Source organism: Physeter macrocephalus, chromosome 6, assembly GCF_002837175.3.
Source record: "Physeter macrocephalus isolate SW-GA chromosome 6, ASM283717v5, whole genome shotgun sequence".
NCBI lineage: Eukaryota > Metazoa > Chordata > Mammalia > Artiodactyla > Physeteridae > Physeter > Physeter macrocephalus.
This window is the reverse complement of record NC_041219.1, coordinates 14,884,098-14,900,101: the sequence shown is the minus strand read 5'-3', so window position 1 is coordinate 14,900,101 and position 16,004 is coordinate 14,884,098. Positions and strand designations below refer to the sequence as shown.

The 16,004-nt window shown below is 37.0% G+C and overlaps 1 pseudogene; it reads right to left on the bottom strand.

Annotated features, from left to right (window-relative positions):
• Positions 1-5,409: 5,409 nt before the first annotated feature.
• Positions 5,410-6,056, bottom strand: LOC102991989 (LYR motif-containing protein 4-like; annotated as a pseudogene).
• Positions 6,057-16,004: the final 9,948 nt, after the last annotated feature.

Genomic DNA, 16,004 nt, shown 5'->3' with positions numbered 1-16,004 from the left:
GTTATTTGTAGTGAGGTGGACGGACCTAGAGTCTGTCATACAGAGTCAAGTAAGTCAGAAAGAGAAAGACAAATACTGTATACTAACACATATATATGGAATCTAAGAAAAAAAAATGTCATGAAGAACCTAGGGTTAAGACGGGAATAAAGACACAGACCTACTAGAGAATGGACTTGAGGATATGGGGAGGGGGAAGGGTAAACTGTGACGAAGGGAGAGAGTGGCATGGACATATGTACACTACCAAACGTAAAATAGATAGCTAGTGGGAAGCACCTGCATAGCACAGGGAGATAAGCTTGGTGCTTTGTGACCACCTAGAGGGATGGGATAGGGAGGGTGGGAGGGAGGGAGATGCAAGAGGGAAGAGATATGGGAACATATGTATCTGTATAACTGATTCACTTTGTTGTAAAGCAGAAACTAACACACCATTGTAAAGCAATTATACTCCAATAAAGATGTAAAAAAAACAACCTATTTTGTTCCCACCTGTCTTCAACATTCAGTCTGAAGTGTTTTTATTGGAAAAAACTGAGGGTATTCCAATAGAGTCCAGATTTTTTTTTTAAGGAGGCAAGAGCTTCAGTTAGTCAGTGGGTAACTTACATGAAGAACTTAATATTACCTGACATGACTAATGAGTGCTGCCCATAAACTTCATCTCTGATCCAAGCCCTTGGAAATGGGCTACATTTGCATGTTTTCATAAAAAATCTTTTTTGAATTGGCATTGTGAAAATGTACCTCTACTCAATAGTTAAAAATATTCAATTAGTAAAATAAATCTGGAACAACTGCATAATTTTGCACAGGTTGATATTTTTACCTGGGAATGTAAATTTGCTTTCCAAATTTCTCCTGTTCGTTAAGCCTTTTCAGCATTATCTCAGACCTTTTTCGCTTTTGCCATGATGGTACCTCACCTCTGTTCCTTAAATGTTTTTTTCTTCTCTTTCTGTCACTGGTCCCATTTCTCTCCATGTCTGCTTTTGTATCCTATTTTTCTCAGATTTATTCACAGGCTTGTTAACAACCTTCCTTATCCTTGTCTACCAAATATCTTTTGTGTACTTGAGTATTTAGTCATCATTGTCATCATTGTTCTGAAAATAGCTTTGGTAAGTGGGCCAGCCCAGAAGGCCAGAAATTTCTAAAGTTAATAACACCTTTAGCAAACAAATTATTTTATGATTCACTCCTTTCATGACCCCTCATAAAAGAAAGAAAATTGTTATATGGTGAACAATGTAGAAGTAATTAAGTGTTTTAAGTGTTCAACAGTTGTTGGGAGGTATTGGTCTGCTCAAGTAATTGCTTTGATGTTAGGAAAAGGATTATATCTGCTAAAGTATAAGTTTTCGTTGAAAGAAATATACGTTCATTAGAAAACTTCAAAGAGTTGAAACCCTTCTAATGGTTAAATTGTGCACTTAATTCTAATTGCAGGCCTTATGACATTAGTCTTTAACATGGTCACAAGGTTTTTTTATACAGAGTAATACTTGATTTAGTAAAAGATCCAAATTGCAGATTTTTTAAAAAAGAATGTTAATACTTTTAAGCCTATTAGTTTTACAGGAATCCTAAGGATCTGTACTAAGGATTCACTATTCTGACTTAAAAATTAGTTGCAATTAACAAGTAATCTGGGCTTGAAAATAATTTATCTAAGTAATTTGCTCTATCAAGAAGAAACTTTTTAATTAGCAGAGATAAACTTTGTAGCTAAACCAAAAGTGAGCCTCTTATTTTGAATTTAGAAAAGCATTTTCACCTAAAACATCATAAAGTGGCTGAGGTAGCTGGCAATGACTTTTAGTGCATCAACTGAAATAGCTTTGGGCTTCCCTGGTGGCGCAGTGGTTGAGAATCTGCCTGCCAGATGCAGGGGACACGGGTTCGAGCCCTGGTGCGGGAAGATCCCACATGCTGCGGAGCAACTAAGCCCAGGCGCCACAACTACTGAGCCTGCGCTCTAGAGTCCACGTGCCACAACTACTGAAGCTCGCGCGCCTAGAGCCCGTGCTCCGCAACAAGAGAAGCCACCACAATGAGAAGCCCGCACAGCGCAACGAAGAGTAGCCCCCAGTCACTGCAACTAGAGAAAGCCCGCATGCAGCAACGAAGACCCAACAGCAGCCAAAAATAAATAAATAAATAAAAATTATTTTAAAAAAGAAAAAAAAGAAATAGCATTAACAAAAGTGGGGTTCTAAAATGTCTTCTGAAGTACTACTATTAATATCTATCACTTGAACCACTAGGTGGCACCAACAAGCTTTTTCCAAATATGTACTCTAACTATGTATGTTTAAGACGCTCCTTGAATTCCATCCACCTTTAAACAATATCCAATAGCAACGTCACCAACATGTCTACAAATTCACCCCATGTGTTTAAGGAAGACTGTATAAAGTTATGGCTCTAAACAACAATACATGTTATTACATTAGCAAATTTATTACCTGATTAAGCTATTTGCACCATGATTTAGTGAAAAAAAAAAAAACCGGACTGAGGGTCAATAGCCCTAGTTCTGTTCTCAGCTCCACCACCAACTACCTTAGTGTCTTGAGTAAGTCACTAAACCTCTCTGGTTACCAGTCGCCTGGTCAGTAAAATGAAATATTGGGACTAGAAGAATTGTTTTCAAAATGCCTTAAGTAAGAAACACTTTTCTCCTACAAAATCCCTCAGAATTCTAATATGGAAAACAAAGGAAGGCAAGGCTGAGTGGTGAGGGGAGTGGGGGTGGAACGTTAGAAAGAGTTTCCCATCACTCTTCACAATGTCCAACCTGTGGTGGCTATGATCCAGAAAAAAATAATTTGGAGACCAATGAAATAGGAAATTACTAATGTCCCTTCTGTTCTAGAAGTCTGATTCTGAGTATGTAGCTATGTGCAAATTCTTAAAATTTTTTTCTCTTTATTTGCCCACTTCCAGGATATAGTGCAGGTATCATTTCCTCTATTTTACAGATGAGTAAACTGAAGCTGAGTAATGTAATGTCTTTCTAAAAATCACCTAGACATAGGATCAGAATCTAGGACTTCTGGTGGGTTTTTTTTTTTTTCAGTTAAACTTTTTACTTTCAGAAAATTACAGATTCACATGCAGTTGTATAAAAAACAATGTAGAAATTCCATGTACAATTTACCCAGTTTCCCCCAATGGTAATAATTTGCAAAATTATAGTATCATTTCACAACCAGGATATTGATATTAATACAGTCAAGATATAGATCAATTACAACAACACAAGAATTCCGATGTTGTGCTTTTATAACTACACACACTTCCCTCCTCCTTCTAACCCCTCCTTATCCCCTGGGAACTACTAATTTGTTCTCCATTTTATAATTTTATCATTTCAAAAATGATACATAAATGGAATCATATAGTACATAACATTTTATGATTTATGTTTTTTCTCATCATACTTCTCTGGAGATTTATCTAGATTGTTCATGTATCAAGAGTTCATTCTTTTTTATTGCTGAAGAGTATTCCATGATATGGATGTACCACAGATTTATAACCACTCATCCATTGAAGGACATCTGGGTTGTTTTCAGTTTTGGGCTCATAAATAAAGTTGCTATAAGCATTTGTGTGCAAGTTTTTGTGTGAACATAAGTTTTTATTTCTCTGGGTTAAATGCCCAGGAGCACAATTATTGGCTCATTATGTAGTTGCATGTTTATTTTTTAAAGAAACTGCTAAACTATTTTCCAGAGCGTGTGCCATTTTTCATTCCCACCAGCAATGTGGGAATGATCCAGTTTTCCCCTGTCCTCACCAGGATCTTCACTACTTCTTTTTATTTTAACTGTTCTGATAAGTGTGTAGCGATTTATCTTAATCCACATTTCCCTATTGGTGCTAATGTTGTTAAACATCTTTTCATGTGCTTATTTGCTATCTATATATTCTCTACGGTGAAATGTCTCCTTGTGTCTTTTGCTCATTTTCTAACTGGAGTTTTTAAAAAACTGTTGTTTTGAGAGTTCTTTATGTATTCTAAACACTAGTCTTTGTCTTTTCATCCTCTTAACAGGATCTTTTGCACAGCAAATTTTTAAGTTTTGATGAAGTTCAATTTATCAGTTTTTCCTTTAATAGATCATGGTTTTGGTGTCAAGTCTAAGAACGCTTTATCTATCTCTAGATCTCAAAGATTTTCTCTTATGTTTTTGTCTAAAAGTTTTATAGTTTTCTATTTTACAGTTATGTCCATGATCTTACTTTTTGGATAAGATCTGAGGTTTAGGTTGAGATTCTTTTTTAAAAATGAATGTCTGGGACTTCCCTGGTGGCCCAGTGGGTAAGACTCCATGCTCCCAATGCAGGGGGCCCAGGTTCAATCCCTGGTCGGGGAACTAGATCCCACATGCATACCGCAACTAAGAGTTTGCATGCCACAACTAAGAGTCCACATGCTGCAACCAAGACCCAGCACAGCCAAAATAAATAAATAAAGAATTAATAAATAAGTAAATAAAATAAAATGAACATCCAATTACTCCAGCAGCATTTTAAAAAAAGGCTACCTTTCTTCCATTGAATTGTACTTGTACCTTTGTCAAAAATCTGTTGTGCATATTTAAGTCGGTCTTTTTCTGGGCTCTCTAATCTATCCCATTGATCTATGTATCTATACACCACACTGTCTTGATTAAAGAAGCTTCATATATGGGAACATATGTATATGTATAACTGATTCACTTTGTTGTAAAGCAGAAACTAACACACCATTGTAAAACAGTTATACTCCAATAAAGATGTTAAAAAAAAAAAAGAAGCTACATGATAAATCTTGAAATTGAAAAGATTGATTCCTCCAACTTCATTCTTCTTTTTCAAAGTTGTCTTAACTGTTTTATTTCCTTTGCCCTTCTATATATTGTGTTAGCCAAAAAAGTTCATACAGAAAAACCTGAACAAACTTTTTGGCCAACCCAATACATTTTAGAATAATCTTGTTTGTATCTACAAAAGTCTTACTGGAATTTGGATAGCAATTGCATTAACCTTGTATATCAAATAAGGGAAAATTGTCATCTTTACTATGTTGATTCTTCCAATCAACAAAAACAGTATGTCTCTCCATTTATTTAGACCTTTTTTCATTTTTTTCACCAGTGTTTTGTAGTTTTTAGCATAGAAAACGTAGACATGTTTTGTAATATTTACATCTAAGTATTTCAATTTTTTGAGTTATTGTAGGTAATATTATATTTTAATGTTTGTGTCCACATGTTAATTGCTAGTATATAGAAACAAAGTTGATTTTTTTTTTTTTTTTTTTTTTTTTTTTTTTTTTTTGCGTCTGGTATAGAAGGCCTAGGGACCTTCTCTTTATTGTCAAGGACCAAGAAACAAACTCTGGTAATGCTGTATACAAGTGCTGAGGAGCTACAAGGAGGGGTGGGCTGGAGGAGACACAGTAATACACAACATTCTCCTGAGGAGCTCCAGCTCTTCATTCTAACACTTGAACCAAGGAGAGACAGCCACCCTTTGTCACTAAGGCTGCAGGAGAATGGGAACCTCGCTCAATTCATCAGTTCCTATAGGGCAGGCAGAGTAAGAAGCTATTTAAAGCTGATGCGAGAGGCCACTTGTGGTCTGCTGGGAGTGCCCTTGCCAAGCAGGATGGATGCTGAAAGTGGTCCACGGCTGCCGGTGGTGGCTGGTCCCGGCTCCCTAGGTCCTGGGCTTCTCTTGATTCTCAATGACGAGCTTGTCAGTCGAATACATTTGGCCAATGTGTACCTGTCGATGGATTTATTCCAAGGTCTCTTTTGGCTTTATTCATTAGGGCTTGAATTTGTACAGGATCCTTTACATTCTTATTTTCTCTGAAGGCATCTCTTATCCTCCTGATGGCGTTAAGTTCTGTAGTTGTAGGCGGAGAAGTGCTTGCTCTCCCTCAGCATCTCCCGGTACAGATCCAGCACCTGTGCGCGGCTGGAGGCTGCCATCTTGGAACGAAAAAAAACCCACAAAGTTGATTTTAATATGCTTACTTTGTATCCTGTGACCTTGATGAACTCATTTATTGGTTGTAAAAATTTTTTGTAGATTTCTTAGGGTTTTCTATGTAGACAATTATCTCGTTTGCAAATAGCAACAGTTTTACTTCTGCCTTTCTGATCAGTATGCCTTTTATTGCCTCTTCTTGCTTTATTGCACTGGCTAGAACATCTAGAACTATGTTGAAGAAGAGTGGTGAGAGCAGACATCCTTTCCTTATTCCTGGTCTTAGGAGGAAAGTATTATCATTCACAATTTCTGTTTTCTCTTTCCTGTCTTCCTATAGGTTACTTAAACTTTTTTTAGAATTCCATTTTTATTTATCTATTGTTTTTTAAAATTGGAGTACAGTTAATTTACAATATTGTGTTAGTTTCAAGTGTACAGCAAAGTGATTCAGTTATACATATATATATGGTCTGTACCTACTGGTGTTTCTGTTTTTTGTGGGCTTCTCCATCACCCAGTCCAGCATACATAAGGCAAAAAGAAAACTCAGGGTATTTACTGCCATGTCATTCCTTGGGTCCCAAGGTTCCTATCTGGTCTGCCTTCTTCTCTCCACCTTTCAGAGTCTATTTATGTTTGTTTTCCAGAGAATGTGCAGAGTGTTTAAGCTATACTTAATGAGAGAAGTAGGGAAAAGTTTATCTCCTCCCTCTTCCCAGAAATAGAAGTCTCATTGCTGGTCTTTTTATCTCATGTTTTGAGGCAATAATCTCTACCCTGCAACGGAAAATAATAATAAAGGTATCTTACGTGTGCAATTAGTGGCAAATGCAGAAGAGATCGTTATAGCTTAAGGACACTTCATGAATCAAGAAGGACTTAAGTTCCCATCCTAATAAGTAAGTGCTAGTCCTATAATTTTCCAAACATTATCTAATAAAGAGCTCAAAAATAATTATTGCGCCTTTAGTTTTTACCATGTGTCAGGCACTATGTTGGTTGTCTTATATGCAATTAATGCTCTCAATAATCAAATGCAATAAGCATTATAAAAGTTATCTATTTTACAGTTAAGGAAAGTGAGACTTAGAGACTTGAAGTAAATAAGCCAGGTCTTGCATTTGAACTGGCCCTGTCTGAAACCAAATACTGAACTTTAACCGCTCTGTCATACTGACTCATTCCTTTCAAAGTCAAAACAATGCATGTAGAAGGGATCTTCAGGCACCATCTGTCTAGTTCAGACCAAAACTAAACTGTTGCAGACTGATAGACATTGAAAAATATGAGTACCCAGTCACATTGGAAGCAACAGCTTCAAAGTGAGTATGGAGATACCAGACAAGAAATGAACAAAAATATTTAATATAGAAGTGAAGATTTTTACTCCTGACAATGTCACTTGCCTTCGTGTTCCTCACTTTCTCTGCGGGAAGATGATGTGAAGAAACACGCACTGTTCTTTTTTCTTTTTCTTTTTTTTTTTTTTGTGGTACGCGGGCCTCTCACTGTTGTGGCCTCTCCCGTTGCGGAGCACAGGCTCCGGCCGCGCAGGCTCAGCGGCCATGGCTCACGCGCCCAGCCCCTCCGCGGCATGTGGGATCTTCCCGGACCGGGGCACGAACCCGTGTTCCCTGCATCGGCAGACGGACTCTCAACCACTGCACCACCAGGGAAGCCCCGCACTGTTCTTTATTGAATGTGATGTAAGATGTGCCAGCATCATGAATCACAAAACAATGAAATATTTTATGTGGCTTTAAAGCTCTTGAGCCTCAGGGGAAAATACATTCCTGGTCAATGAAGTTTTATGAAGTTGTGTATCAATTCTATCTTTTCAAGTTCTAGAAAAGCACTTTTTCTATAACCATTAGTGTTGTCCTTTACATTAATCAAATACATCTCAAGGACATTATCTTTGAATTCATTCTTTTTCTCTTTGAACATATGGATCCCTAGGAGTATCTTTCTAAACAAATGCCTCTCACAACAATTTGAAGACTCAATCTGAGCTGATCTTTTGTTGTTCACATTCTATCTGCTTAGCTCTCAATCTTCTGAGTTGATTTTAGCAAATATGCTTGCTCTTTCTTCCCCTTTTAAATTACATCACTTATAAGAACATTCTGATTGGAAGAATATCTCCGTAGAGTTAAGCCTATGAATGGCAGCACCACTGTGTCAGAGCTAAATGGAGATTTAAGGAAGGGAAATGGAGCTTAAGCTATCCCTTCAGATAGATGGCACCCCTTTCACTAGGCTCTGTCAGTCCTTTCGTTGCCTCCTCTTTATTGTAATAAACAACAAAATATGCCTTTGTTTACCAAAAGACCAAACAGAATTTTTGTTTCATTGTATTTTTTTTACACTTTTGTTGCATAGAACTTTACAACTAGACACTGTAATTTTTAAGAGACATTAAATAATATTTTTAATGTTTCTATGTGGTACTCATCCTGAAATTACAACACTGTTTATACAGATGAATTATATGAAACTGAATGCATCTACAGAATTTATGTTTTTTAAAATTCTAATTCACTTTTTAAAAACATTTATTTTATTAATTTATTTCTTATTTTTGGCTGCATCAGGTCTTATTTGCAGCACACGGGATCTTCGTTGCGGCTCTTGGGCTTCTCTCTAGTTGTGGCGCATGGACTCCAGAGTGCGTGGGTGGCACGCAGTTTCTCTAGATGAGGAGTGTGAGCTCAGTAGTTGTGGCACACGGGATTAGTTGCCCTGTGGCATGTGGGATCTTAGTTCCCCGACCAGGGATCGAACCAGCGTCCCCTGAATTGGAAGGCAGATTCTTTACCACTGGACCACCAGGGAAGTCCCTCTATTTCAATTTAAAACAAATTAACTAGGCAATGACTATTACAGAATATTCAAGGATAAGTTTGTAAAATAAACAAAAATTTAACCTCTTTTTTGAATTGGTTAATTTTAGGAAACTGTAAGAAGATCTATTTGTAACATTCAGGTCAATGTAGTTAATTACTATTAATAGTAATAGCTATGACTTATTAAGTACTTTGTGACTTTTCTGTTGAGGATTTTACATAAATAATTTCATTTACTTTTCACAACAACCATATGAATTAGGTACATCTTTTGCTCACTTTTCAGATGAAAAAGATGATACTTAAGAAAAGGTAAAAAAATTCCCCCAAAGACAAATCCAGATCCTTTTGACCCCAAAGCCTGATCTCCTCTAGTAAATACATTAAAATACTTAGGAACTCCAAATTCGTATTTGCCCTCACATAAATGACTGCTAACATCATGGTTTCCTTTCTGATTGAAGAAGACTGATAGAAATAACATCACGCATCTAGTAGAAACTTGGTTTCTTTTTTAAAATAATTAATTAATTAGTTAATTTTTGGCTGCATTGGGTCTTCATTGCTGTGCGTGGGTTTTATCTAGTTGCAGCGAGAGGGGCTACTCTTCATTGTGGTGTGCAGACTTCTCATTGTGGTGGCTTCTCTTGTTGCGGAGCACAGGCTCTAGGTGCACGGGCTTCAGTAGTTGTGGATCGCGGGCTCTAGAGCACAGGCTCAGTAGTTGTGGTGCACGGGCTCAGTTGCTCTGCAGCATGTGGGATCTTCCTGGACTAGGGATTAAACCCGTGTCCCCTGCATTGGCAGGTGGATTCTGAACCACTGCACCACCAGGGAAGTCCCGGAAACTTGGTTTCTACTAAAGCACATTTCTAAGCTCATTACAGTTTTATTCTATTTAATCTACTCAAACCCCCAATGAGGTATTATTATTTTTCCCTTTTACAGGCAAAGAAACTGAGGCAGAAGACAAGATCACACAGTAAGTGGTATACGTATCACAGAATTCAATTAAATGAAGTCTGACTTTGAAATTCATATCTTAACCAATATGCTATATAGCCCCTGGGTGATTCTGATACTGAAGGGCCATCTTCATTTTTGTTGAGTCCTTCAAAGCATTAACGTGGCATGAACATATCTTTTATTTTAGAAATACTTTCCCTCAATTTTCCCTTCCTTTTTGCTCTTAGGTTGAACCATATGAAACTGGTGATATTCAGCCATTTACAAAATGGCCAAATATACCGTACTTTCTCAGTATAACTCTTTTCTTTCCCCTCGCTTGACTTCTTGAATAGCCTATACTATGTCTTATTGTTCAAACCTTTAACGACACTATGGACCATACAACTAGAGTAATACCATGGAAGAATAAGAAATTTGGGCCTTGCTTCCCTGTGGTACAGGCCTGTTTCTTTCTGAACACTGCTTTGTACATTTATTGTGATACTTACAGTAACATAAGGCAACAGAAATACCAGTTGTGATGTTATTGGTTTAGAAACTATTGAGTATGTTTTTCCTTGTTATTTACACAGGTTTGAAAGAAACAAGCCCAAGGCAAAAATAAAGTTGGAAAAAAATTTCAAAGTAAGAGTCTCGGTTCAACATTTTTCAATCAACATGTATTAAGTACCCACAAGGTACTGGCACTCTATGAGGCACTAGGGTGTAGAAAGATAAAAATGGGGGAAAAAAATCATCATCTTGGCTCTAGAAGAATTTGAAGGACAGCTTACATACTTAACTATCAAATTTTCTTTGGAATTTTCTGGTTTCTGACCTCTGTCCTTAGGGGAGAGTTATGTATACAGAAAAATATGCCCAGGGGCTATCGCTCTCTTCCTTTACTGTTGACTAACTTTGCAAATTACCAATTTTGATTTTTTGAAATGGTGGTTGATAGTTAAAATAATTTGGTTGTAAATCTAGCTTCCTTCTCTTGAATATGGAAGTGGCTATCAAAAAGGCACTTCAAGTTCTGTGGTCACCTGGGTTGCTTAGCCTCACAAACGTGGGTTCAGGGAACACTGTAGACACAAAGGGTCCCAAGATCAGGGTTCCATAGTACTCTGGGACAATACCAGTGGACTTTGCTGTGCGGGCTGAGGAGGGCAAGAGGGTCCAAGCCTTCCCTTTGGCCTGATTCCGCCTTCAAAGCTAGAGTGATAGATATTGCATAACTTTTGCGTCTCATGTTATTTATTAAGGGTGGCTCTTTTTCAGTTGTCCATCACTTACTTATTCACTTGGCAAATATTTGCTAAGAGCCTGTTTATGTGCCAGGGCCAATGCTATGTGCTGAGGACATAAATATGGATAGAATATGGTTATTGACCTTGAGGCGCTCACAATCCCAAAGTACAAACAGTTATAAAATATGATGAAAGCTAAAGTAGGGGTCTGTGAGTCAACTGCTACAGAGGAATATGCACCTAGCTCCTTTGAGAGTGGGCACAGAGGGCATCCAAGTCTGAGGAGGCGACATCTGAACTGATTTACGAAGAATAAGTAGGTGTTTTCAAGGCAGAAAAGGGAGCAGAGGAAGATACTATAGAAGGAGAGAATAAAATTTTTATATGTTAGCTTTTTTGCATGTACCTGAACCTACTTTAAAAGGAATCAGAGACAAGATTCAAAAGTATGTTTAGGTTATGCTAAGATTGGACTTTATCCTGAAGCAAACTAGGGAAAAATGAAGGATTTTTATTTGATAGTATAATCATCAGATTTATATTTTGGAATATCATTCTGTTTAACCTGAATGATTAAGGAAGTCATCCAGGCTAGAACAGATAAGCGGTTTCCAAAATGGAAGGTGGGGCAAGAATTTAAGAGATTTTGGAAGTAGAAACTCTAGCTGTTCTAGAAAATAAATGGGCACAATTCTGTCATTGGAAAGAAGTCAATACGATCCACTGCTATAATGTCCTAACCAGTCTCCATACTTCTACTCTTATTCTTCTATAGTATATTCACTACGTATCATTTAAAACTGAAATTTCACGTCATTTCTCTGCTCAAAACTCTGCAGTATTTCCCATCACCCTTAGAATAAAATCCAAATTTAACTCAGCCTACAGGGTCCTATATGATCAGGGCTGCTTACCTAAGTGCCCTGATCTTTTTACTCTCCTTTCTTACTCCCCTCTAGTCAGACCTGTCTTTACACTGTTTGTGAAGCGTGTACCCGGCAACAATATCCATTATTTTCCCACCTCAGGACCTGTGTCCTTTTTGTTCTCTCTGCCTGGACTGCCCTTCCTCCAGATCTTCCCACAATTTTCTCCCCTCGTTTAGGTCTTTGTCAAATGTCACTGGCCCAGTTAGGCGTTGCCTAAACACCCAGCCTAAAACATCCAACGCCCCTCACTGCCATGACCTTTCCCTTCAGCCTGTGTCATTTCTCTTCACTGCACTTAACACAACCTGAAATTACAGACTTAATTGTTCACCCCAACAAAATGTAAAATACAAAAAGAAGGACTTAATAAGATTCTAAGACCCTTGCCTCAGAAGAATAAACCAGAGACTGGGCCACAAGAACCAAAGATAAATAGCTTCAGGCTTACTTCTCCAAAGCGTGCTCCACAAACCAGAAGCATCAATCAGCATCACCTGCAAGTTTGTTAGACATGCAGTATCTCAGACCTACCCAATTAGAATCTGCACTTTAACAAGATCCCTAGGTGATTAAAATCTGAGAAGCAGTGAACTATAGCATTATTTTTCAAACTGCAGAGTTAGAAGTTACAACTAGCAATTTTTTAAATGAATAGAGCAGAAGGGGATAGGCTAGATTAAGAACAGAAAATATGAGAGTGTAAAACCTGTAGATCGATTAAGTATCATCTTAAGAAACTATACACATACATGCATAAGTTCACAATGTAAAATATATTTATTACTATGAATTGTGGTCAAAATGCTCGGAAGCTGCTGAACCACAGGTTAGCTAGGAACCTGAGGTGAGAATTAATCCATTTAGGAAAGTGATACTATATTGTGACAATTAATCAGATCTTCTAAATAGAGTTTGGAGAATGAAAGCAAAGGAGTTGTTTTGACAAACCTTTTCCAGGCTGTTAAAATGGTCATAGTTTCCTCTTATCACATGTAGAACAGTGCTTAAATTATTCAACTCTTTCCTCCCACCACTGCCTCCTTGAAAAAAATCAAACAGACTAAACCCTTTTAAAGTCAGCAATTTGGGGCTTTAGAAATGTCCTTACCTCAACATGCGTTTTGTTAATGAATAACAGATTTAGAGGGTTACAGTGCCTTTGGGGCGTTTTAAAAGGAAAATGAAAAATAAAATAGCAAAAGATAGAGTAAATTTTAACCATAATGATTGATAAAGACTCAGTACAAATCCAAGAGTTAGTAATTCAAAAACATAGTTTTCTAGTAATATGACATTTGGAAACTATCTACCTTCATCATCTTTTTAAAAGCTGATGTATATTTAGACTAACTAAAGCCTTTCCTTTGTTCAAGAGACATTGCAACATATTGGTAATATAAAACCACACAGAATGCACTAATTACCTAACACACATTCAACAGATCTTTTTAAAGATCTGTTCTAAAAAAAAAGATCTGTTTTATTTAAGACCATGTGGAAAATAAAGGTGAAAGCCTTTGCACAATCTCAAAGCAACTTTTCTAGACAGGAAAACTTGAGTATTGATAGATTAGACAAGCAGGGGCCAAATTTTTGTATGTTTGGGGAAAAAAAATAGCCTCTAAATTAAGGCCAAATTTTGGCTAATTAGAGGCTGATGAGTTATTGTACTCCCTTCCTATTCTTTTTGTTTGGCAATTTAATTCTCCTCTGGTACATCCCTTAAAAAATGAGCAATATCAGAGCAAGACACCGAAACTTCTATCAATTAAGTTTCCTTTTGGGGCATTTTGCCTCTGTGTAGAGCCTGTAATCCTTGATGAGATTAATTTCAGATACTCTGGTATATATAAAATTGTTAGAATAGTGTTGGGCTAACAAAAAAGGGTGAAACAACGAGTAATTAGCAAACACACCATCATTGTTTCTTATCTCCCTCATTTGTCTAAATATAGCCTTATGATAACTCCCCATCACTAGAAAGAATCTTTGTATAAACTTCATCTCTTTCAAAGAGTTTGATCTCTGGTAAGCACCCCAGATTTTTATGATTAAAATACCTAATGGAGACTCCTGCTTCTACCTATGACAAAGAGCAGCATTCCCAGTAACATCAGGAATAAGTTAAGGGTCTTCTTTATCACCACTATTATTTAGCCAACATAATTAGATGACATAAATAAATAAAAATTAAAAAATTGGAAAAAGTGAAGCAAAATCATCATTATTTGCTGATGCTATGATTATTTACCCAGGAAACTCAAGGGAATCAAATGAAAAACTGTCAGAAACTATAAGTGAACTCAAAATTAGTACATAGAAACTAAAGATAATTATACAACCAGTAAGAAGACAAAAACTGAAAGAAAGGATAAAATGTATAGAACATGTGAAAGATTTAAATGAAAACTAGTGAGGGACACACAAGGAGACATACTAAATGATATCCCATGTTCTTGTTCAGGAAATTTCAGCATGACAAAGATGTCAATTCTCCCTAAATTAATCTATAAAATTTTGGGTAATCCCAAGAAAAACACTAAGATGATTTATTTTGGAACTAGAAAACTGATTCTAAAGTTCAAATGAAAAACAAGCAAATAAAAAGAGCCAGGGAAAGTCTAAAAAAAATAAGAAAAATGAGATGCGTTTTTCTATCAGACAGTAAAATGTATTTTATAAGCTGAAACATTTAAAATATGGTACTGATGGGAATTCCCTGGCGCTCCAGTGGTTAAGACTCCGTGCTTCCGCTGCAGGGGGCATGGGTTCGATCCTTGGTTGGGGAACTAAGATCCTGCAAGCCATGCAGTGTGGCCAAACAAAAATAAATAAATAAAATAACATGGTACTGATGCATGTATAGAATAGTGCCTGGCACATATACATTTGTGGAATAAATGAACAGTCAAATCTATGAAGTTGACTAGAAAATCCAAATTGGACCCAAATGTTTATTGGGATTTGGCATATGAAAAAGTGGGATTTTTTAAAAAATGGAGAAAAGAGGAATTATTCTTAAACACTGTTGGGACAATTAGGTAATCAGTCAAAAAAAAATTTGAGCCATGCCTCATACTTTATACAGAATGGATTCCAAATATTTAAATGTTAAAAAATAAACTGTAAAAGTACTAGAAGAAAACGCAGGAAGTTAAAAAGAATAATAATTTCTGATGCCATTAAAAAGATGGTTTAATTAAGCTACATAATAACAAAAATTTTCTGTATCACTAAAGCCATTTATTATAAACACAGTCAAAAGAACTGACAAATTCAGTAAAATATTTGCTACTCACATCCCAAAGAGGATGTAAATTCTTTACTGAAATGAGTTTCTATAAATCAGAAATGAAGCAAAACAAAACAACCAAACCCACCCCCCCGCACACACATAATAGAAAATTTGGCAAAGGATATGAACAGATAGTTTACAAGATGTAGAAATGGACTTTAAATACATGAGAAGAAACTCACCTTCAATCATAAAAAGTGAATGCAAATTAGACTTATAAGATTTCATGGTTTACTCATCAGATAGGCAAACATCGTGAATCTTGACAACACACTGTGTTGATGAAGATGTGGTCCGCTCATTCATTGCTGAAAGGGCTGTAAATTGGTACTCTTCAGAGAGTAATTTGGCAAAATCTCTTAAAATTAAAACTGCACAGACCCTTTGCATATGCTAATGACTTTAATCTGGCAATTCCACTTCTAGGAATTTTTTTTTTTTTTTTTTTTTTTTTGCGGTATGCGGGCCTCTCACTGTTGTGGCCTCTCCCGTTGGGGAGCATAGGCTCCGGACGCGCAGGCCCAGCGGCCATGGCTCACTGGCCCAGCCGCTCCGCGGCACGTGGGACCCTCCCGGACCGGGGCACGAACCCACGTGCCCTGCATTGGCAGGCGGACTCTCAAACCACTGCGCCACCAGGGAAGCCCCACTTCTAGGAATTTAAGCTACAAATATACTCTTGGATGTGTCAAATGACATGTGCAAGAATTGCATCACTGTAACAGCAAAATGTTAGAAACAA